The sequence below is a fragment of the Rattus norvegicus genome, chromosome 9 (genome assembly GCF_036323735.1).
Source record: "Rattus norvegicus strain BN/NHsdMcwi chromosome 9, GRCr8, whole genome shotgun sequence".
NCBI classification, from domain to species: Eukaryota; Metazoa; Chordata; class Mammalia; order Rodentia; family Muridae; genus Rattus; species Rattus norvegicus.
In genome coordinates, this window is record NC_086027.1 from 73694013 (window position 1) to 73718366 (window position 24354).

General features: G+C 42.3%; 1 protein-coding gene across 12 annotated transcripts in view; it reads right to left on the reverse strand.

Moving 5' to 3' along the window:
* Nucleotides 1-24354, reverse strand: part of Plekhm3 (pleckstrin homology domain containing M3) — a 159082-nt gene that overhangs the window by 34015 nt on the left and 100713 nt on the right. The window contains exon 7 of one of the 12 annotated variants that reach the window (XM_063267901.1): nt 1-24354. This exon is cut by the window's right edge and continues 4534 nt beyond it. The exons of the other annotated variants lie outside the window; for them this stretch is intronic. The gene's annotated coding sequence lies outside the window, so the exon portion shown is untranslated. 12 annotated transcript variants of the gene reach the window in all.

A 24354-nucleotide genomic window follows, 5' to 3' on the forward strand; every position in this document is an offset into this window, starting at 1 on the left:
TGGGATTTAAAATTATATCATTTTATTGTGCTGTTGGACAAGAACAAAATGTAATATCAAGCTGACAACTAGACTTCCCTTTTAAAAATTCACTTAAATCATCTCAAGTATTCTCATAACTCGAGAGACTGTCAAATCTCACTTTACATGACTCAGTCATCTGAGAAGAATATCAAGTATGCTTACTCTCTGGGTGCAAGAGCAGCCCATGAAGGCTGACTGGCTGAACTTCCAATCTGGGATCCACACACTCCCCTCTTCTATTCTGGTCAAGATGGTCAGCGTTGGAATTTGAGGCCTAAGGCTTTCTGCAGACTAAGACAACAGCCTTTATTTGATTTACTTTCTTGCAGACCAATCAAAAATTACAATTAAGTTAAAAAATAACCTGGTGCTGCCTTCTCCAGACCACAGTTTCAGAAACCGCTGCTTACTGCTCATGTGTGGCTCCAGGAAACTGCAGTGTCATGTTCAAGGTCTGCAGCCAATAGCGACTGCGGGATTGGAGGAAGGACACTACCACTCTTTTATGTTGTTTACCCTCAGAGCACCATTATGAAGTTCATGATCCACAGGGATGGGGGAGGAGGCACTCGTAACAGACCAGGAAAAGAGAAGGACAAGAAGAAGTCGCACAGGAAAAAGGCTCTTTCCACTACTGCTTTTCTTCTGATTCATCACCCCTATCAAAGCAAGCATTCCTTGGCTGTTATACAACACTGAGATTCTGACAACTGTTGGGAACTTTGTGATAAAGAGGACTGCTGCCCTGGACAAAAACGATCCTACCCTAAAAGCCTACTCACAAGATCCAGTTCATATTGAGCAGATCCACCAAAACCAAGCAGGCTCAATGAAACCTGTCATGTGCTACAACCCAGCTTCTACTGTAATTCAACTTGTATTCTCTTGGCTAGACGACCTCAAACAATCGTATTTTGTAAACGTGTGCCATTTCTCAGCATTTATAGGCACACAGAGAGGTGCCTAGTGACCCAGGCCAGCTGAGTCAGTGTGACTGTCTACAGTTCCAACACTGGAGGCTGAGGGAGGACGCAAGAATGCAGGAGGCCAGCCTGAGCTACAGAGTGAGACCTTGTTTCAAAACAAAACACAAAACAGCATGGAGAGCTCTACCCAAGCTTGACAATCTGACTCACAATGGAAGCATTCTGTACTCTCATTCTAAATGCTACTCACACCCCCTCGAAAGCAGAGAAGCACACCACCGAACTGTATGGGGATTCCTGCTTCACGAAGTTGGGAAAAACCTCTCCTCTTCTGTAATTCACCTTTGAGTCCCTCCTTCAGGCTCAGAGCTGGTGGTGTTGATGAACGAAACTCCTTTTCTCTGACCAGCCCCACCCTGCTTCCTCCCGGTAGGACTGCACGCCAGGACTGCACACCAGGACTGAGTTGGCTCATCAGTCATTGTACTGAGGGGGATTATGACACCACCAGAGTTCTTATCTGATCCTCTCCTAAGTGTGACGGTTTCTATTAAGACTTTGGAAATTGTGATAATTTGATGCGGCTTAATGTCATTGGGTAGATTTGTGAGTGTTCATAATTACTCCCCTCAGTTTGCTTCCTGCTGGAGTCTTAAAGAATAAAAGACAAAAGGATTTAATCTCATTTTCTCCCATTGTTTAGAATGGTCAAGACAAACCCCAGATGAAAAAATACTAGTAACGGGACAGGGCCTATTTCACAGTTTTATGTACTGTGTCCAGGGCAGTCAAGCCATGCACTCTGAGAATGAATGAAGCTCTTGCAGAATAAGGACAGCTATGAGCTCCAATACCGAAGCCTAGAAGGCTAAGTAGTCTCCATATTATATGTACGGAAAATAGCTATAAATATTTAAAACTGGGACAGTTCCAGGAAATCCTCAAGGATGACCAGCAGAATCTACTCTCTAGTGAGTTACTGAGGTAAATCTGATTTAATTTCCTACTAGTCACTTTGGTCCAGCATTATTGCCTTATTAAATAGTGAGAAGAGATCCAAATAGTTAAATTCACCTTATTTATTTAATAAATGAAAAATTATGACCCAAAGAAAGGAAGCAACCACCAGCTTCCCAGTGTCAGTTCTGGCTTCCTCTCTTAAGTGTGCTTCAAACTAGGAAGTGGTCAGAGGCCAGGCCAGGTTCTGACTAGGCAGGCACTCTGAGGTCACTATGTACCTATTTGCCTTCCGTGTAAAAGCAGGAAATGTAACCCAGGAGGCCCAGGCTTTCATGCATGCATTCATTCATTCATTCATTCATTCATGCATTGTTGTAGTTGTTGTTATTATTATATCTAGTTCACTGGCCTGGAACTCACTATATAAACTAGGCTGGCTTTGAGCTCAAGGAAATCCACCTGCCTCCACTGGGATTAAACCTATACCACCACGCCTGCTAGGCTGCACTAATAGTTTTGATCTGTACGTGATCTACCTTTGGCTAAGGGAACAACAACACAAAAATTCTCTCTCTCTCTCTCTCTCTCTTTCTTTTTTTTTCAGAGCTGGGGACCGAACCCAGGGCCTTGTGCTTGTTAGGCAAGTGCTCTACCACTGAGCTAAATCCCCAACCCCACAAAAAATTCTCTTAAAAAGTCACATATTTTTGAGGATTTTCAATATAAAGATAATCCCACACAACTAGTATAGGGAAAACACAACTAATATAGGGAAACTGGACACTGGAGTTTCCAGAACGGACTAAGAGTCGGGGACAATAAGAAGCTTTTAAGATTCTCTACTGAAAGGGAGAGAGAAGAAAGACAGCATCAACTTTACCTGATCACATAAAGAAGAGCTGAAAGAGTCAGGAGAGACAGATGTGGAAAGAAAAGAAGTGACAGGGCGGGGAGGGTGAGCAGAGACTGAGCCGAAATGTCAAGAAACCAGAAATGTAACACAGACATTTCACAGAGAGAAAGGAGAAAGAGGCTCGGACTCAAAATGGGACTTAGCAATCTTGGTTTCTGTTCCCAGGGATGTCCCCATAGATCTGAAAGACTTTTCTTAGGGTATGTTCTTTTCCATGCCTCAGTTTCCTCTTGTACAAAACAGAGTAATTGTGCTAAATCATTCAAAACTAAGTGATCAACAAGGATCCCCCCTTCATTTGAAGAGTCTATGATTTTGTGATTAACCATGGGGGGAAACATCAAAAGGGACCAGTTGAATAGCCCCAGGAATGTAGAAAGGGAATATCTGGGGAGACAGATAAAAGGTGAGTTTAACAGGGCTAATTAGAAGATACCCTAGGAAATTTTCAACAGAAGTGAAATAATGTCAGCAGCTTTTTTATTCTCCTGCTCACTGAGTGCCATTCAGAGAGAAGCAGGCCCTTTCAGGACCGGCCCCTCACAGGTGTGCAACCAGATACGGGGTCTCCTCCGCAGCTCCTTTCATCAAGGCATTTAATTAGTCAGTGTTTAGATAGCACTTTGGGGATGGAAAGCACAGTGTAAGCACTTAACATTATTATTACTTAGCTGCTTTTATGGGACCCGCAATGCCCGGATTAAATGAGAAATTAAAGTGAGTTCCTGGCTAGAAGGCTGTGATCTAATAAATCTCTAGGTCACTGATGAAGAAAGACAAGCCCCAAACATAAACTGGACTGATGCTCTCTCTATGTCCATGCCGTTGTCTGAGGCTGTTGGTGGTTTTTAAGTCTCAGTCTAAGGTGACAACAGGCTGTAAACACCACTCACCACATTGAGGATTCCCATACATTCTGTTTCTCCAGAAGTGCCTGGCTTGTTGATGGTGTCTGTACCCAGGCCTCTCAAGACCCAGGATAGGGACACAGATATCTGTGCACAATAAATTCAGTGCACAATAAAGTGGGGACAGGTAAATTAACCAACACATGATGCTGTCGCACCTGGGTAGTGATCAATGGCAAAAACAAAGCTGAATTACTAGACTTATAAAATTGTAATTCCCAATAAACTGAAGCTTTAAATACAAAAAGAAAGCCATAAAAGTATTGTAAAAATTTAAAAATGTATTCAAGGAAATATTCATGTAGAATAAGTACTTTTTACTTTGAAAAGCTACAAAAGTGAAGAATCTTAATATATGAAATAAAAAACTAATATATCATTTATAAAATTAAATGACAAAACCCAAGAAAATATTTATTTACATGAAACAAGCCAATTTCCACATTATACAAAGGTTTTTCTAAATTGACAAGAAAAGGACCAATAATTTAATTAAATATAAGTTTAATAGGTAACAGTGACGACATAAAAAGATGTTCTACCTCACAATGAAAAAATGAAACTGAAGTTATCATAGTGTTCTAGAAAGTGTAGAGTGCTCATACCAGCAAGTATCCTTACAGCAGTGACAACAAGTGCACACAGATTAAGTTACCTAGCTGATCTGACATAGCATGCAGCCAATTGGGGAGAACGAGACAAACCTTTACTAGTACTGGACGTGCACATGTGCCCAAACGCCGCAGATGCTCAGTGCCCACTGCTAGGCTGCTGAGAGGAAGACAGAAGCCTCAGAAGATAGCACACTGTGATTCCACTTTTAAAAACCAGCCTTGGTAGGAAGTATAGAATTGCCCAGAAAGACACAAATTGCCGATAGTTAACAAAAGCTGCTCAGGGAGGATGGGCTGTAAGAAAAGCTGGATTTTAAAACATAATGCTGTGGTTCAGAGTCTAGTTCAGTAATATATGCAATTTGGATATGTATATTTGTATTAAAATATGGAAAACTTGCCTCTGTTTTGGTTCTGTATAGCCTATGCTTATATTTGCTCCTAACAACATTTAACAAGCTCCTATCAGTGAACCTGTCTTGCCCACAGCAGACTTGATGCTCGTATCCAGGGAGACCTGGCAGCCTCCTCAGAATGTTCCCTGCTTCAGTTCTTCAGGCTTGGAAGGTAACACTGCCCACTCAACTCGAATAATTTATACGATAGGTGCAGAGCCAACAACCATATCTAATGCCAGGCAATTCAAGGTCGGTTTTGTTTATATAATTATCACTTAATTCTGCACATTTAATCTTATCTCTTTCAATACTAGACTGGGAGTTAGTAGGCAATCAGTGAGGATGAATACTGTGTTTTCTAAGAATTCACTGGAACATTTTTGATATTCTCTTCCAGCTATGATCTAGCTGGTGGTGGCTGAGGTTTTCCCTTGCAGCCCTGTTAAAGCAGACCTCCTCTCCCTGGCTCTCCCTGGCTCTCCCTGGCTCTCCCTGGCTTCATCCTCTGCCTGTACCTTTGTAGCTTTGCTAACATGGTTGGCTAGGTAAACTGCAGCAGTTTTGCATGGTGGTTTTATTGGTTTTGTTGTTTATTTATAATAATGATCAGCTTTAAAAGGCAGAGAGACAGTATTGTTAGATTTCAAACTAAGTTCTCCTTGTACTCTGAGGTCTTCACTTCCCACTCCTGGGGCAACTGCACAGAGGAAGTATTTTTCCAATTCAATGATTTTACTCCTACTTCAATGTCAATCCAAGAAAAAGTCAGCGTAACAAGTGACCCACCCTAGCCTTGGCCTCCAGAAAGAAATGGAAACTAGGGTTTTACAACAGGAGGACAATTAAAGATAAGATTAGGTTCAAAGAGAAAGGCATGTTGAATGCCATGCCCAAGTGAGCCATGTTCAGAGCTTCAGTAAACTCTCAAGGGGAAAGAGTCCTAGAAAAGGAAACCAGGACCCAGGCAATCTCCTAGCAGGTCCAGGGTAGACTGTGCCATCAGGGGTAACTCCTAATGTCCTCTGGATCATACACCCCTTAAGTACCTTGTCACCTCAGGCCAGAAGAAGGGCTAGCAGTTCTAATGAGGGAGAAATACAGACCAGGAGAATCTGATGAGGAGGTTTTAGCCCTTGCCTCCGTAAGCATGCATAAGTGAAAAGGGATACCACTTGGTTTTCCATAGTGCACTCTCCATAGCGACGAGAGCGCAAGTGAAATTTCAAGCAGGTGCACACCAGTTAAGATAAACTAGGGGAAGGAGTTCAGAGTTCTCTCTATTTAAAACCTCTGTGTGCGTGCGTGCGTGCGTGCGTGCGTGCGTGCGTATCAGAGTATATTACATATGACAGTGCTGGGAAGGATCCTGGGGTCTTATAAACACTAGACAAACTCCTCCCAGTGCAAATGTAGAAATCGTAAGGGAGTCTTAAACCACGCAGGTAGAACTTTCCTACTTGTTTGCTCAGCCTTCATTCCAGTCATCACTCTAACCTCTCTGATCTTAACAAACCCCAGACTGGACCAGATGATACAAATAACGATAGCATTAGCAGCACTCTCTCACCATCACCCTCACACAGTATCCAACTGTTAGTTCCGATAGTCACTGCCTCATTTGAACTCATTTCCCTCTTCAGATAACGCATGTGAGACACCTAAAACACTGGCAGGTCAATGGGGACCATTAATAGCTTACCCAACTTGGAAGTGTAAAAAGCTTGAATCTCAGAGCTTAAGCCCTCCCTAAGCCTTGTGTCTTTCTAAAGCTGGCATCTGTCCCTGAAGTTTCTTCAGTCCCTGCAGGATGAGGGTTATCCTCCTTAGCTTGCTTTTAAGCTGAGCACGGCTATTTGCCCACACTTGTGTACAGTGTTCTCTCACCATGCCCATTTTCTGCTCTCTCCTGCCTGCTTCTTATTCCCTAGTCAAGTCCAATCCTCAAAACTACCATTCACTGCTATTATCGAATATAGCTTCTGGACGCTTTCTATATTTATTTCTCATTCTTACTGCAACTTTTCCAAATCAGTATTATTGTGTTTTACATACAAGTGAACTGACTGGAGTGATCAGGGACCTTCAGCTTGCGTCAAGCTGCAGTTCTCTTCAGGCCCGTCTGACCTCAATGCTTGTTTTTTGTTTTTGTTTTTGTTTTTGTTTTTTCCATTTCAACCACAATTCCCTTAAGACACAGACCCTCACGCTTGGCTCAAGTGTCACCTTATATCTGGAGCATACTTGACTTTGGCCCCCAGTATGTCTCCTTTAGCTCTGATGCCTTCCACAGTTCTAAAGGATGACATGTCATGGGAGGAGAAATGGCTTCTGCATCACTTCAATTTTAGGCTTGTCTAAGCACATTTAGCCTTTGCATTAAAACCTAAAACTGAACGTTGCAAAAACATTCCTAGGGCAGGCTTCGGATCCAAACATTTGAATTACAGTCCTATCCAAACCAATGGGAAGTCACTGAACAGTGGGCATTCTGGTTTAAGGGTCTGAATAGGAGGAAGATGGAGAAGCTGCTGCCAGGGGAGCACCACAAGCAGCTCAGGAGGACTTCCAGGGGATATATGCTTCATGACTCCTGGGAGATGTGCTTGTCAGCTCTCTGCATAGCAAGACAACATTGGGTAAATTTTGTGGGTAGCCAGAAAGGCCAGCACAGGCAACTTCTGAATTGATCTGGAAAAACATTCTAGCACTGGGATGGTTGGCATTCTTGGTGATTATGTAGTGTAAAAAGCACACAAACATTTAACATGTGGGGCATGTTCAGCTCCTCGTAGAGACGAAGTTGGGTACGTGAGTGTGCAGCCTTTAAGCCTCAGCTCTGCAGACTGTGCCCCACTCTGTAAGCGCTGCCTGGGATGTTCTGGAGCATTTGGTTGTTTCCACTCAGTCTTACTGAAGACTACAAAATTAATTCTTTAACTTAATAGTCATCTAAGTAAACTATATATGTGCTTTCTCAAGTCCCACATAAATAATTTTAACTGCTTAAAATGTTAAAAAAATTCAACATAAAGTGCAATCCTTAAAAATAATTTAAAACTGGGTTGATGCAGTGATCACCAGAGTTTATCAAAGAGCGGAAGGTACGTTAAAGGCATAAGTACAGCCATTGTGAAGACAGATGAGGACAGACATGTGCTACAGGAATGCAACATGTAAGGTGTAAATGATTGATGCTGGCATCGAAATTGTTATTAAGGAACACGAGTGACTGCTCAAATACTCAAAGGAGCATGGTACATTTATCAAGTCACCACAGGAAAGATGGGTTATTGAAAACAAGACAGAAGTAATTTACCCATTGGGGAAAAAGGGGAAGATGTAGCCTTATTTCATATCAATAATTAAGATGATTTCCAAACATGCACTAAATTACTAAACATACGAAACACATTCTGAGAAACTGCAGTCTGGAGGTGGCGCTGAGTCCTGCACACACCAGCCAGCACACAGCCCTGAGCTCACGTTTGGCTCTGATGAACTACCTAAGGGCAAGAAAATGGAGGTGGATGTTTCTCTGAGAAAGGGGAAGGATTCTACAGGCTGAAGGCCATAGAAGAAATTATAAAAGGAGAAAAATATACAGATCTGAACATGTAAAGGGTAAAACGCTTGTTTAGCTAAAACTATCACATTAAAAAATCTAAGGGCCCAGGGCCATACTGTGGAAGGGAGGCAAGCATGAGACTGCACCATACCTCCAGGGTCTGGGAGAAGACAGGACAGGCTGCTGCATTCTCTTACCCAGATGCCAACAAGAGCAAAGGCATCACCTGGGGAGAGGATGCCCTGATGGAATAGAATCCCAGAAAGTACATCCCTGGAACAAAAATGATCTTCGCTGGAATTAAGAAGGGAGAAAGGGCGGACCTAATAATAGCTTATTTTAAAAAGGCTACCAATGAGTAATTCCACTTATTTATTATACAACAAATGTCTCATGGCTTTTAGTGTATATCATAATTTAATTCATACAACAAATTCAGATCATGAATGGCTAACAATGTTCTTGCTGGACAGTCCTGATTTAAACTGACTTGTCATAAAAAGAAAAATGGGCAGTTGGGCAGTGATGGTAAAGGCCTTTAATCCCAGCAGGAGTCAGGAGTCAGAGGCAGGTGGATCTCTACGAATTCGAGGCCAGCTTGGTCTACAAGTACGTGCTAGGACAGTCAGGGCTACACACAGAGAAACCCCTGTCTCCAAAAACTAAGGGGAAGGTAGGATCTAATGGCAAATGACAAAAACAGGGAAAATACCATATATGTGGTCATGTTAATATATAAGCTAACTGAAAATATACAGCCTGCTCCTACTAGGCACAAGCTATCAGGTTTTTAAAAATATATATATGGTAATAAACATATAAAAATTAGCTTTATATGTAACAGAAAATAAGCATGCAAGGCCAAACAACGAGACACCATTCTCCCCATGAAATGACTGGATTTATGTTTTTAAAAATGACATTAGTTAATGCTCTAGTGACACAAAGGGCTTATAACTATATTCCGGGTACTTGGAAAAGTTCACATTTCTTCAGTAATTAATCTAATTTTATCTTATTATTAAAAAATAAATGTTCTTGCACAATTATATATATATATATATATATATATATCAGAGTATATTCTTTATAATAAGAAAAAACTGAAAACCTTTAATAGCCAGTAAAAAAAGGCAGAGAGAAAATTAAGTCAACTGTAGCAATGGAATCTTATATAAGCATTCCAAATAACCAGCATTTCTGAGGATTATTTAATTAAATTAAAAAAAACAGAGTAAACACTGATATACTTTGGAGAATGAGCCATGGTCTCTATGCACACAGAAAAGAAGCAGTTGGTATGTATATCTATTTGTTGACTATGGTGCTGGGCCAAAAACTCTCAAGTATAGGGGTAGCTGTCCTGCCAGGCAGATGATTTCCTATGTCCTCGTCATCATTATCATATTAGCATTCCATTTCAGGTCTAGAAATGGCTGGGCTGTGAACCTCTCTGCTAAGCTCCCTAAAAGATTGATCTCTAGCGATCAATCACAATTCCAAACTCCTGCCATCACATATCTTTCTGGTCAGGTAAACCCAAGGCTGTTCATAGAGTGAACTGGGACTAGGGAGGCCTTTGGAGTTCTCTCTGGGGATGCACAGCAGTGTGGGTGACAGTACTCCCACCTAGTCACCCTCCTATCCTGTTACTGACTCCCCTTGCCTTTCTCTTGTTCTTCCCAGTGTAAATCAGCTGCTTGGCCTCCCAGTGGGAAGGGCTTAAGTAAGTGGCACTCACAGCCAAGCTGGCCCATCCCCTGTGTCCCTGGCCTAACTCTCCACTTCCTTCTAGCTTGCTAGCATACCCTGGGACCAAGGTTTATTCCAAGCTTTGGTTTAACAAAACAGCCCAGAGCATCCTGGGGTTAACTCTGGGCTTAGCCTTTCACAGTTCTCTGATTAAATTGCATTTTTCAGTGGTTGTGCCTTTAAACTCAAACCCCTTTAAAAAGAAACTTAAGGAGAGCAAAACATAGGAACAGCCAAATGCCAACAGCATATTTTCGTCGTTTGGGGGAATGGGCGGCTTTAGAAACCACAAATTCCCACTTATGCAAGGCTATTTGAGCTACTTCATTGCTTAGTGACAGAAGCCTGGCTCTCAAACAGTCAGAAATGCACTCTTGTTTTCTTTTCTTTTCTTATTTCTCTAAAATATTATAGAAGGCCTGGGCCATCGCAGTAGGAGTTGGCTAACTATACAGCTGTAATCAAATAACAAAAATTATTTTCCACTGATAGATTTTTTTTAAGACTAAAAGGCAGACCCATATCCATGTCTTGGTACCTGTTACACCAGCTTGGCACGCTTACTCGCAATGATGTATACATTCTCAACTTGAGAGCGTTCACATCTGTGACTTCACCATCACAGGCTTTGGTACACACCTTGTGCCAGGCAGAAGGTCATGTCGTCGTCTTCCCCTGGGAAAGTGACTGAGACAGGAATGTGGAGTCCAAGTCTTGTTTTGTAACTGTTTTCCAAAGCCATGGCTGGCCCAAGTCAGAATGGAAAGAACTCCAGAGAGCTTTTGCCTCTGACCTTAAGTCTATTCTGACTGTATAAGACTGAACACTGCAATATCAGAGGCTAATGGTGGATTTTTCATTTCGACCCAGCCATAAGAGCTGGATTGGATGGTGGTCTAGCAAGAGCACTGGAAAACTAAATTATCACCAAAGACTCTGGAGATAAAAAAGCCAACAAATTCAGGTTGCCAGAGCTATCTCCTACATTAAGGGAAGATGAGAACCAAGCCATTTGAGAGTAAGTGTCTAACAGTACACTTTGTAGACATTCATCAATGTAGTGAGGACTGAGAGTTTTGGTGGTAGGCCTGTGTAAGATAGGTACTGAACAAACTATAAGCCAAGGGAACAGCTCTAAAATGAGGTAGCTGATACCTATCTGAAATAGTAGGAGGTAATCACTCATGGATACTGAAGGACAGAATAGCTATTTTGGAAAGCAAAACTATAAACATAGGGGACAGACACAAGAGTGTCGCAAGCAGAGGCCTTTTTAATAACATCCCTGAAGAAGATGCCTGACTGTGCTTTAGAAGTAAAGCTTGGCATAAACCCACATCACTGTTCCTGAGGTACTTAAGCCTGCTAGGCAACCGAGAAGGACTCTACTGTAAATACAGAGTGACAGGAAAGACCCTCAGAGTCTGTGTTTTCGAGATTGGCTTCCCTTAAAAAAATAATTTTCAAGTGTTTATTTTGCCACATAAAAGATTCTAACAACGCACTAAAATCTATCATCTGTTATCACTGTCATTTTACAAAGAATGTAGGAATGGAGTTAGTTCATGAAAAAGAAGTGTTTAAAACTGACCTCTTTATGGGTGTGACATTATTAAGATCTGGTGAAAACACCAAGTCCACAGAGGAACATTGGGAGTCTTTGTATGTACATGTGTGTATGTGCAGATGCACATGTGCAGGTGAGCATAAATGTGTTTGCACTTGTGTGTGATCAGAGGACAATCCTGGGTGTCACTCCTCGGGAGCCACCAATCTTCTTTTCTGAGATAAGATTTCATACCAGTACCTAGGGCTTACTGATTCAGCTACATTGCCTGGGCAGGACACAGCAGAATCCTTCTGTTTCTGTTCCCTAGAACAGGGGTTCTACCATGCCTGGTGGGTTCAGGGACTGATCCTAGGTTCCCGGGCTTGCAATGCCCTTTATCAACTGAGCTATCTCTCCAGCCTGCGGGAACTTCTTTGATAGAAGCACACGGGATTCCAACAGAGGGAAAGAAAGAAAGTAACTTACAGGTTAAAAGCCATTGAAAGCTAAAGTCATTATACTAGAGTGAGTTTCAAAATGCCTGATAATGACAGTGTTTCTAAAACTTCAATCATATGAAAATAAATGGTCACCGTGTCACAGCTGCATTCCATGTATGTGGTTTATTCAAAACTTTGTTTAAATTAAACAATTTGGGCACTCTAAATACATTTATTTAAAATAAAGTATTCTGTGAATATCTTAAGTCAAAAGCCATGAAGTCAAGCTGACCCTGCGAGCGCCTGAGCACCTCTCTATTTGCTGGCCTCACTGCTAACATCAACTCTGTTGAAAAGGAGACATTAACTATCAAAGATTCAAATCCTAGCAGGACCAGAATGAAACCCAACTTAACCTGAAGAATAGAGAGGAATGAAAGGACACCTTCTTTTCCCATAAAGTATTTTAATCCATACATAAAATGACTGTAATAACTCATGTCACTGTGGCCAACAGTCTGTGGAACCAGAGGCGCCCCCTGCTCACTTAGAAGCCAAGAGTGCTGTTGGCGACAGCCTTCCTGAACCTAAATCCTGAACTTTGAATGTACTGACTGGTGATCTAGAGCAAGCCTCCCTGGCAAGGTTTTCATCTCTAGAACAAGAGTAACAATAGAATCCAATGGACTCTTCCAATGGTCATTGGCACAAATCAAATTATTCTTATTATCCCACATTTTGGAAACACTAAGTCAAGGTTATGCTAGACTCTGTCAGGCACGAAGAGAACATTTTTAGAAAAAGCATATCACTCTAGAATGACAAGAAGCATTTTGCTCAAATTAAAACAGAACAACACATTACACATATATTTAAAGTGACTTACTATATGCATTTTGTGTTTAAGTTCCTGCCATGCCTCATGTACCTGACAAACATTATATAGTTTGACACACAAAAAGACATCATACCACACATCAGAATCTTAGCTTTAAGTCACTCTTAGGTAAACAAGGCTAAGAACATTAACTTTTTAATTATGCAATCAATATCCTGTCTATTTAGAGTAAACAACAGAAATAACATAGGATTTAATCCTCAGAGTGACTACATGTGTTAAATTTGAATTCAAATTATGAAATACAGTAAAAGGGTCAGCCATCAATAAATCATTGAATAAAATGCCAACATCAAAAAGCATGAGTTCTAGGGGCTCCGAAGATGGATTAGTTGGTCCTGAACAAGAAAGACTTATATTAACATATCCTAAGCTGTTGCCTTTCATGTATCTCATCCCTTTTGTCCCTGGAACTATTTTTAGTACAGCAAGAACAAAAGAGTTGCCAAGGCAGTCCAGTAGAAAGAGAGGGTATTAATTCAGTAGGACTTGGTCAAGGTTAGGGCAGGAGACAGCAGACAAATACATATGTGACTCATTAGACTCCAAGACAAGGTTGTAGTTGGGAATTTATAGCACTTTCTAGGCCAGTTTTGGGGGTACCTTGATGGCAGTCTCATTCAGAAGGTCCTAGATTATAAGACTGTGTTCCTCAGCCAGTTTCCCATCTCTCTAGCATGCTTCCCACAGTATCTGCCCTTTCTCTGCTCATGGCTAACTCTTCTTCCAGCCTCTCGTTCACTTCAGCTCTCCCTCCATTTTGAAGTCTGCTTCTACAGTCCAGAATGTTATGTCTCTTCTGGGAATAGACGATGTGTCCATCCTTGCTTGCTCTTTCTGCAAATCCCTCAACTTTTCTTTCGAAATGAATACACAATATTAACTCTGCTTCTTTAAATATGTTACCTGCCCTTTTTTGCTTTTCTTCTTCCTCATATTCTGTCATGAGTACTTTTTCAAGTATTTCCCTCACTCTAATTCCATTATGCCTGTGAATGACAAAGTGATCAGATCCTGAAGTAAAATATATTCTGCTCCTGTGTAGGCCACATTTTCTCATTTTCTTTGTGCTGTTCCCTGAGGACCTTTTTCTTCAAGAATCTTAACCTGAATATTTTAGGATTCCAACAGGGAATAAGTCCCAGTGTATCACAGTTCATTCTTTTCCCTGACCTGACATTATGTTGCACCTAGACTGGGTACCTAAGCAAAAGGAGTGCCCACATAGGAGTTCTCTATGCTTAACCATTAGCAGTGTGTGGCTCTTTGAATGAGAAATACACTTATAGGCTTTCATATCTGGACACTTGGTGTCTATTTGGTGGTACTGTTTGGAATCTTAGGGAGGTGAAATCTTGTCGGAAGAAGCATGTGACTTAGAAAGGACTGAGCTTACAGCTTCGCTTCACTTCTAGTTCACTCTCTCTCTGCTTCCTATGTGTGACTAAAGATGTGATCTCTCAGTTCCCTGTGCCTACTTGCCATGCTTCACCAGTATGGACCCTCTATGGATCTGTAAGCTAAAATAAAATCCTCTTTTCTATAAGTCACTTTTGGTCATGGTGTTTTATCATGGCAGCAAAAAGAGTAACTACTATACAGTGGCTCTAGCCTTATAAGTTATATAACTACTTATAAGTGGTTTCTATATCCTGGGGTTAGTTAACACTTTAGACTTGTCCCATTATTTCAGTGATCTGAATTGGTTATTTATGGAAGTAAAATGTATTTTTGAAATGTCAAATGACAAATCAGCAGATACACATAAAGAGGCTTCAACACAGGGTGTCTGTCAGGTACTGTATCTAACATCAGGGCTGTGAGTAAATAGAGCCTGGCTTCCAGTTTCCTGAAGTTGACATAAGTCAAGTTAAAATCATCCTGTTGAGAAGGAAAGTCTAATTCATTGGTCATCAGGCTCTCCTGTTAACAAAAATTTTCCAGCTTTGAGTTTCTATATACATTTAAGAGTGGACAGCAGGAGGTTTCTCAAACACACACATACACACATGAACCCAACCCAAAAGATAATGAGAATCATCTGTTCTGCTCTCATGTACAAACCTATAATTTATGGAAAGATGGGGGGGGGAGTCCCTTAGGAAGCATAGCCAAGTTCTGTGGTGAAAAATTCAACTGTACTCATAGCTCAGACTGGAAGAGGTGGGGGTGGAAGCCACAGGAAAAATAACACGTCTGGGGCAGTCAGTTCTCCCTTCTCTTGGGTTCCAAAGCCATTTGGGGCCAAGCTGCCTTCTTGCCTTCCTCTCTCCACCCCCACCTTTACCCATCCCAGGCCATTACTTTTTCGTCTTTGCAGGACAACTGACACCAGTGAGTTAGACAGCAATCTTTTCTCAAACAAACAAGAACTGCAGTTTGGTATAGTGATCTCAATTCTTATATAAGGTGATTTCAGGAGAACACATCATAGGGCATCCTATAAAATATATAGTTACAATCAAGTAAGAATGTATCTGAAGTAAATAAAATAAAAAATGGAGTTACCAAGAATTTCCAAATTTTGGAAAGATCATTTATTTAAATACATGATAATAAAAACTATAATTTGCATATCCATATTTGTATACACCAACATATAGAAAAACTTATCACTAAGAATACACTGAGTTTTGAGAACAGAAAAATCCTTCATTAAGGGCACAATGCTGTTAGCAATGTCACCTCACTGAATATCATTTTTCTTTTTCTGGTGCTAGGGATCAAACCCAGGATCAAGCATGCTAGGCAGTCATAGACAGGAACTTGACCATTGAGCTATGTGGCCCATGGCCCTTGGTTTCTTGAGGTGAAGTCTTAATTTATAAGCCAAGCTGCTCTAGAACTTTTTCCTGGGAGAGATCTCCCAGGACCTCTCCAAACGCCTGCCTGAGCTTCCTGAGTCCTGAGGTGACAGGCGTATGCTACCATGTCTAGCTCACACTGTTGGTTTGTAGTTCTGCTTTGCTTATTTTCTATTGGGCCATCACACTCTGCTTCATACTAGTGTTCTTTAGGAAAAGTGTACCAAGGAGACCAACTGTTGCTTTCACTCAGCCTCCCCTGTGGTAGTACCAATGGTTTCTGTTGGGCCATCTGAAAGCATTTTTATGACATTTAACTATTTACTAACATAGCAATAAAATTCAATACTTACTTTCCTTATCAGCCATGTGGGGTAAATTGTTGTCCATGTCAGGGACAGAAATATGGGAGTAGGGTGGGGTGTAGTGAACTAGAAAAGACTGGAGTTGTGCTGGAAAAGAGGTATAGAGTGAAGATAAAACCATGTACCTAGATATCTCCTGTGTAACGCTTCAGACAATCTCTAGTGACCATTAGCATGTTCTTGCTGTTCACGGACAGCTTAACTGGGGGTCAGAACAAGAAACATAAGCAAAGAAAGAAACTGGTCAGATGGGCCACGATAAAGGAACATTACAGTGCTACTGGCCAAGAGGTCATTTTTCACATCGGAGAGGACTTCCACTAACAGCACTAAGGGCAGTCTCTGTATTGCTAAACATTCCACTCAGCACCACACACATGGGCACCTCACTTAAACTCACACCCTAGTGAGGTAGGATTTACAGGAAGGAAACTGAGCTGTAGCAAGTTTAAGTAACATACTTAGGCTTAGAGGTTGTCTGAGGGGCACAGCTGACATTCTCACGCTGCCCGACTTCAGACGCTACGGCCTCAGCAACCTTGCTAAAGTGCCCCTCCGCAGTCTTGCTGAAGCAAGCCCACACACCAGGGTTATTTAAAGATTTACTTGAAAGCCAACTATTTACTTGAACTCAAGACCAAGTAGTACTAAAGAGAAAACAGCAATTAATTACAGTGTTCCACTCACAAATACACAATAGCATAGCTGGAAGGAACGAATGGCCCCTCTGAGTTCATTTCCATCTCTGCCTTCTTCCTGGAGGTGACTCATTCTACTCTGTATTTTTTGGGCATTTCCTTCTGCCCAAGCATTATTCACAGTAGCATAACCAGGAATGACAAGAGAAAGACTTGAATTCTCGGCTGACTCTTTCACTTAGAGATTGCTTTAAAAGAACTGAGTAACTTAGATGACATTTTCTGGGAAGCCCTAACAGGAGCTTTGTCAAGAACCACCAAATCTTGGCACTTGAGAGGTAGAGCCAGGTGGATATCTGAGTTCTAGACCAGCCTGGTCTACATAGTGAGTTCCAGGACATCCAGGGCTACACGTGAGACCCTACCTCTGCCCATACACACAAAAAACCAACCAAGTTGTACTCTCTACACTTTTGCCCTGTGAACCACAGACCCTGCTGGGTCTGTGGGGCTGGTGTGCCTTCCTAAGCACATCTTCTTGTGACTCAGGGGGCTCTCTCAGTGCTTGCTCACCTAGAATGTGTGTCTTGTTTTGAACTTGCTTCATCATAGTGACAAGCACTTAGTAAATATTCAAGGTTATAAACCAGAACCCACAGTCAAGGAGTGTTAGCGCTTACCTGAGGGGCTTGCAGATGCTTGGTTTTTTTTAAAGGGAAGGCGTTCTTTTCCTTACTGAATGGTAAATATATGTAACGTAAAATATATGTACCATTTCAACCATTTTATGTATCCTAATTAGTTTTAGTTGGTGACTGCACTGGTTTTCTTTCTATATAGCTTCTCTCCTGCTATTTCCAAGTGACAAAAGCTGGTTTTTCCCAGCTAACAACTTCTAGCCATGGTTGTTTCTCTGAGGCTTCAACTTCAGCCCTGTGATCCCCTTTCCCTCACTACGCTTGATGGACTGAGAAGCTAGCTCTGAGGTCTGAAATCTCCCTGCTTCCTTCAGCCTAGGAAGCTGAATCAATGTCTCTGTCCACCCTTTCATTACCCCATCCCATCCACCCCATTGCCATCAACGGGGTGGAGACTCATTGCTTAAAGTGTGCTGAGGGGAAAGCCAGAAGCAAGAAACTAGAATAACTTGCTTCTGCTAACAAAACAAACCAGAAAACACAGTGGGGCCAAGACCTCACATTCACTGCGTTCCAAATCCTTCCTTATCCCAAGGAGACAGACTGCCTGCCTCTCCAGTCTAAGCTCAGGCAGTGTGGCTTAAGCAAACTCACAGAAGGAATTCAAACCTCAAGATCCATTTTCAGCTTTCCCCAGTTACCCCTATGTCTTTTTATCCTTAGTCCATCTTGCCCAGGCAGATGAGAAAGCCTATGTAAAGACCACTGTGTGTCTTACTTTGAAAACATATAGATGCCCCTGTGAACTAACTCCTGGCTGCATCTCTTATCCCACGGAGACAGAGGAAGTAGCAGCCAGTATTGGGTGAGGGTGGGGGGTGTTATCTCTATGTTAAATTAAAGTCAGATTTGCTTAAGATTCTAGCCAACTTATGCCACAACTATTTTGGCCCCTCTTGCCATCCCAAAGCCTTTTGTGGCCAAATGTACCATTGTGCTGCTGTTTGACTCTATGCCAGCAGGACTCGGGGCCAATGCCAAGTAACACACTTCCCATTTCATATTTTGGGGACAGAAGGGGAGGGCTGCTAATTGCTTTTGTGACCACCAACTCAGAGCCAAGTGGCCAACAATTTGGTAAATTGTATACACACCTAAAAAATGTCAGCTGCATCAGAGACTTTGCTTTTGGTCCCTCCAAAAGGAACCTTTGGGCAATCTAGAAGAGCTGGGTTTTCTAACCACACTCTCTGGGAGGGGCGCTAGCTGAACTCCAGACATATGCCAATGACTCCCACCAACTGAAGGGGAGGGAATTAAAGAGCAGTCAGTTAAAAATGTATACACAGGGAGTACGGAGTGGAAACCCTGACACAAGTTGTAAATACCAAATGTGACAACCCCAAACTTTTGAAAAATAAGAACTGAAGCTTTTTAAATACATAGAATTAGTCTGCTTTCCTTGTAAATTACAATGTATTCAGTGAGTGACTCAGGTGCTTGGTTCTAGAATTGCTGGGTTTTCTTGGTACAGACAGAATGAGAATATCTGACCACAACAGTACTGTTTACAACTGACCTATTAATAATCCTGGGGCTTGAGGCCTATTTAGGGGACCTGGGGCAGGAAAGTGATCCTGATCAATAGGATCACAATGTGTCCAGAGTCTCCTTGACCACTGGGTAGGGGCTGGCACTCTTTAGCTAGTGAGGGTTTGTAAGCCTAGTTCTATCTCCCTTGACCCATTGTTCCTGTCCTCACCCAGGGAAAGGGCAAGGGCACTCCAGCCTGGTGGAGGAGGCCTTTGCTTCTCTAGCAAGAGGATCTTGGTAGCAGTTTGCTACTACAAAGGAAAAGGTTTGGTGCTAGAAGGAAACAGTTCAATGTGGTGGTTCTCATTTCTACAACTCAGGGACTCTTTCAACTGCCAGAGTTAATTATGAAGCTGACAGTAGCCATTCTTTATGTTTTGAAGCGTTTGAAACATTTCACATTTGAAACTGAAAATAACGTAGAGTGTTTGTTAGAGCAGGAGAGTGTGAGTTTGAATTCTAGCTCCTCCATGCCAGCAGGATGGCCTTGAGTAAGTTCATTACATTGGTAAAACATGGATAATAATAGTACCTATCTCAAAGGGCTCTTCTGAGGATCAAATGAGATAATCCATGTAGATTCAAAACAGGACTGGCCTAAAGTCAATCCTCTAACATAAAAGTAAATGGCATTTGTTGAGCACATAATAAAGAGGAGCTGTTGTTAATCTAATAATTTAGTACAGCCTTCTCGTTTTACACACAAAGATTTTAAGCACCAGAGATATTACATGACTTGGTGAAGGATAAACTGTTACTGTCCTTGTGGGTCATGGGGTTTGGGGACTGTTTCTTTCTGTTCTCTTGTGACCAACTATGAAAGGAAAATTAAACGAACAGGCCCCTTGCCTTTGGTGGGACTGTATCTTAGCAACTCAGGGATGGTATGAGAAGACAGAGAATCCTGGCTTCTCTGGCTCCTGCCTCTTGCTGTATGAACATTGACCTGTCTCTGAAGGCAGCAGGCAGGAAATGTGAAACTAAGAGCAGTAGTTTTATTACCTCTGACTGCCTTGCCTACTTTCTCCCTGTCCCCTTGACCTCTGGTCACACCCTTCTTGCTCTCCTGTATTCTCCAGCCTTAAAATCTAACTCCATTGCTTTACTGTCCCTTGCATCACAAGTTCCTAAGTAGCCTCTCTTTTATACACCAGAGCTGCAAATGGCCCCTGGCTCTCTGCTTTTAACCCTGAGGCAAACACCCACTCCTCCTTCACTAGTTAACTGCACCAGAAGTCATATTATTTTAATGGCCTATGTTTGAGTGTTGGACATTAGTTTAACTGCCATAGGATTAGGGGGTATAAATAGGACTTATTTTTAAGGTGTATATACAGTTGCCGCAGTCTTGTGTCATTTAAACATTTCAGTCACCAATGCATGAAATGTACAATGGCAGCCCTCTAAGATTCTACCTCCTGTGAGCTAGCCATCTATTTGTACAAGGACTCTGCATTTGCTTGAGGAAAATGGTACATTTCTCAAAATGTATCACCACAGTTACACAGATATCTCCAATTTATGCAATATAGGGCACTATAGCAATATACATTGAAGACAGTCCATTGTGGTTGATATTGATAATAAACAACTGTTACTGGTCTGTATATTGCTCTTATCGGTTTTTTTTTCTTTTCTTTTCTTTTCTTTTTTTTCGGAGCTGGGGACTGAACCCAGGGCCTTGCGCTTGCTAGGCAAGCGCTCTACAGCTGAGCTAAATCCCCAACCCCCACTCTTATCGTTTTTAATCATTAGAATACAGTCTTTTTTTTTTTTTTTTTAAACTTTTGAGGGGGAAAGGGTTTCCTATAAGAGTTTGCGGGATTGGGGATTTAGCTCAGTGGTAGAGCGCTTGCCTAGCAAGCGCAAGGCCCTGGGTTCGGTCCCCAGCTCCGGAAAAAAAGAGGGAAAAAAAAAAAAGAGTTTGCTGTGTCCTGTCAGCTTCAGCATCTTTTGGTGGTGCTATGAGGCCTGGTTGACCTGTACCAAACAGGTTTGTCTAGGTATCCTCTATGATGTTTAAAACAATGGACTGCTTAACAATGCATTTCTCAGAGCCTGCTACAGAATGTAAGATTATCTACTGAATGTATTGTTACAAGCTGTCCTTCAGAATCTACTTGTAACAATACTTAAAATCGCTACTTATTGACAAAAAGCTAAAACAGCTGACTTCTGGCACATGGCAGTCTTGCCCTTTCCCTGGGCATGCTCTGGCACCTTTGGCTCCTTGCTGTAGCTGTTCTGTGCAACCTGGCTGCAAAGCCCTGGAGGACAAACACATGTGAAGTGGCTTCCCTATTTCAGTAACTTCTCAGGAAGCTTAAAACCAGGTCCCTGGGAGATAGAAGAAGCTCCAAAGATTGTGTAGCTCAACCTTTCACTAGCACATGCAGGAGCTGGGAGTAAAAGTAAGAAAGTTTCTGTCCAAGATGTGTCTAGTGTTCCTTGGCTTGGGAAGAGATTCTGTGTAAAACTGAGGCTGGAAAAGGGAGGAAGTGACCCAAACGATATACTCTGAATAAAGTTGTCACACTCAGATATCATATATCTTTAACAGAGGTTAACAGGGTTCAAAATAATCCCTACCAGTAAGTTAAGTTAAAGAGACAGGTGGGGAGAGAAGGAATGGGAGAGATTTGGCTTTTACAAAGGGACAAGATATGGCAGGGAAGGGGCTATATCCAGAGGCAAGTCTTGTTTCCACTTCTAACTAAGACTTAATAGAACCATGCATTCAGGGAGATGTATGGGATTTAAACACAATTCGGCACGGAGAAACTCTAAGGGTAAAGGCCCTTCAGGCCTTTCCACCTCAGTGTTAAAGGAAGCTAGAAAGCCAATTACATTCACAGCAGGACCGCTCCCCTACTGCAAGACAAGAATGTACCACAAATTCTATGTGCACTTTACAAGCCAGTAAAACTATAATTGCAGGTGGGAAGAAACAAGATTGCCTTTTGTTTTGCAAATATCTCGGGCTGCTGAGCTTCTCTTATAGCAGCAGAAACTGTAGTCTTGGTGGTTTTCCTTGAGTACAAAAATGTGTCTTCTACAATTCTGTAAAAGGCTGTTCTGTGTGACAATTGAAAAGATACCTGGGTATAACCTACCAAAGGGGTACTCATCCTTCAGAGAAATGGGTGTGAAGGACGCTCACCTTTCTTAGCAAACACAAATTCACATTTGGCACAAGCTCTGAAGACCTTTCTGTAACAGTAGAGAGAAGGCAAGCTGATAGTAGGGTTGCAGTACCAAAATCACTCTGGTGAAGTGCAAAGGAAGTGTACCACCTTGAAGGATGGGGATTCTCCATGTTTGTTTCCTTGTGGGCCCACAGGGAAGTCTGGTCTGGGGCCATGCTGAAAGCAGTGGGGCAGGGTGTGGATACTGGAGTTTTTCTACCAATGTGTCACTCCATATGGTGATGGTGAGACTGCTGAGATGATCCTGGGCTCTTGTGGTCAACATCCCTTTCAGGGTTGACAGGCAGAACTAAGACGCTGCAGCACTACTTCTGCAGTGATGGTTGCAATCGAGTGTTCACAGATGGGTGTCTCAGTGACACTGAAGGAAGTTCCAGAGAGCCACTGAGAAGCCTGGGCTCTCCCTGCACACAAGTGCTGTTATGTACACCAAAAGTAAAGAGCATATCTTTCAAAGCCTTGTGTGTTAGGCAGACTCTATCGTGCTAACACGGAGTTCACAACTCCCTTTTAGGGTAAGTAATATCATTTCCATTTCAGAGATTAAGTTTCTTTGGCCCAAAGAAGTTCCTTGACCAAGGCTCTTTGACCCAGGTGTACTTGGATGAACTGAACATGGGCACGTGAACTCCAAAAACAGGAGGGAGGAAGCACTGTGGTACCCAGCCCCCTCTGATGCCCAATAGTGTGTATCATTGCCCTTTTGGAGACCTTTGCTCCAGGTAGAAACTTCATCCCATGTTGACCTCATACTGGTGTGCTGGTCCCCTAAAAGCTCCTGACAGCCATCTGCAGTTTGATTTCTATTTAATTTTCTACCTCACAGAGCAATGCCAGGGAGAGAGAGGCTGCTGATACCTTTTCAATATGATTTATTAACTACAGCTATCTGGACTGTGGGCTTTTCTTACTGCCACCTGACCTGTGTTTTCAGCCTTCCTAGTGTTTGCATTGCTGCCCTGACCTTGCAGAGTGACCTGGAATAGCTTTCCTATTTCCTTGTGTGTGTCCACTTCAGAGCCAGGCTGTCAGCCTGGGCAAGCCTGTCAATTAGTATCTCAAGGGTTTGGGATGGGGTCTGCAGCCCATTGAAGAACACAATCTTACACTAACCTCCAAATTCCTTCTCTTAATTGAGCATTCATTAGTTTCCAGGAACAAAGGCAGGCATTCTCTATTATAAAGCAGAGGTCAAAACCAGTGGCTGTGTTTTGTTTGGCCTGCAGAGTGTTTAAATATTGAGAAATTTCACATAAAATACGGATTTCCGGCTTCTCTCAGAAAATGGACAGAGCTGGTGACTCTGGGGGCTACTAAATAATAGCTGTTCCCTCAGAGATGCTCTCAGGTTCACTGTCCCAACCTGAAGTCTCACTTCTAGCCATTCCAGCCAGACTGCACTTCCAGAGTCTCTGCAAAAATCCCAGCCAATGTAGCTCTGTTGTAAATCTGTATTTCTCTCCTTTACAATGCTGAGCAGACTTGTGAGGCTGCCATTCTGAATGGCTGTCATCTTAGCATGCACTTGGTATCCTGGGGCATCGGTGGTGGTTAAGGGTTTTTTTTTTTACCCAGTTCCTGGCATTTGTCATGAGTGCTTGGTGCACACAAGGCGTTTGCCACTTTCTTCTGTGTAGGTGAATACATGAATGACTAACTCTTAGGAATACAGAATTCTGGGACAAGCAGCCCATTCACCAGCAGGCGCTGGGCTTAGGAATGTTTCAGTAGCGTGTGTAGCACCACCGCTGCTGCCTATACCCTTCTGCTACAAAGATCCCCCCGCTGTCACAATTGATCCCCAATCTCACTTACGATCCCAGGAGTAAACGCATTCATGCTTTACTGAGACTTAATGAGGACTTAAAAACCAAACAGCGATGGAAAAAGCTGCCCCTGTCAGCCTTCTCATTTTCCCTCAGAAGACAGCTATGCTACTGCTGAAAGCAGCAAGCTGTGAGCACAGACAGAATTGTAAGCCAGGCTCACAGGGGGACAATGGTGTCAGCTAGGACAGTGTGCTAAGTGTTTTATAGGCTGATGTACTTCCTGGTTCCTCAGGACACTGGAACTTTGGAAAGGGCCAGACTTCCTGAGGCCTTCAGTCCCCGACTAGAGAGTGCCTTCTGTACTCTTCTGGTGTTCAGGAAGACCAGGTGAAAA